The sequence below is a fragment of the Benincasa hispida genome, unplaced genomic scaffold (genome assembly GCF_009727055.1).
Source record: "Benincasa hispida cultivar B227 unplaced genomic scaffold, ASM972705v1 Contig285, whole genome shotgun sequence".
NCBI classification, from domain to species: Eukaryota; Viridiplantae; Streptophyta; class Magnoliopsida; order Cucurbitales; family Cucurbitaceae; genus Benincasa; species Benincasa hispida.
The window spans coordinates 310,453-311,047 of NW_024064780.1; positions in this window are offsets into that span (position 1 = coordinate 310,453).

The window sequence follows — 595 nt, forward strand, 5'->3', positions numbered from 1 at the left end:
ATCAAACCCACAGTCAGTATACTCTATTCACAACAACCCCTTCAGCAACACGTATAACCCTGGTTGGAGGAATCACCCCAACTTCAGTTAGGGAAGGAACAAGGACCAAGGGGGACAAAGAAATATACAGAATAATCAATCTGGGAATTGAGGCAATCCTCTGGTTTTTCATCATCAGAATCAAAGCCAGGGTAATTATTAGAGTAGACAGTCGCATAACCAACCATCCTCATCTAACACCTCATCTAGTACCTCGTCCTTGGAAGCACTACTAAAGCAATATATCGAAAAGAACGAGGCAATCATGCAATCGCAAGCTTCCTCCATTAGGAATTCGGAGGTGCAGGTCGGACAGCTTGCGAATGAGCTTAAAAACAGAGCACCTGGTACACTGCCCAGCAACTCGGAAGCATCAGGACCAAATGGCAAGGAACAATGTCAAGAAGTGACATTGAGAAGTAGTAGAAAGGCAGTCCCCGTGCCAACAGTACTAGAATAAGTAGAACGACCAGAAGACACAATCACCAACAATGACCACTCGATTACAAACAACAGATCTACCAGTTTAGAAGCAACTACCACTACGCAGAATGAA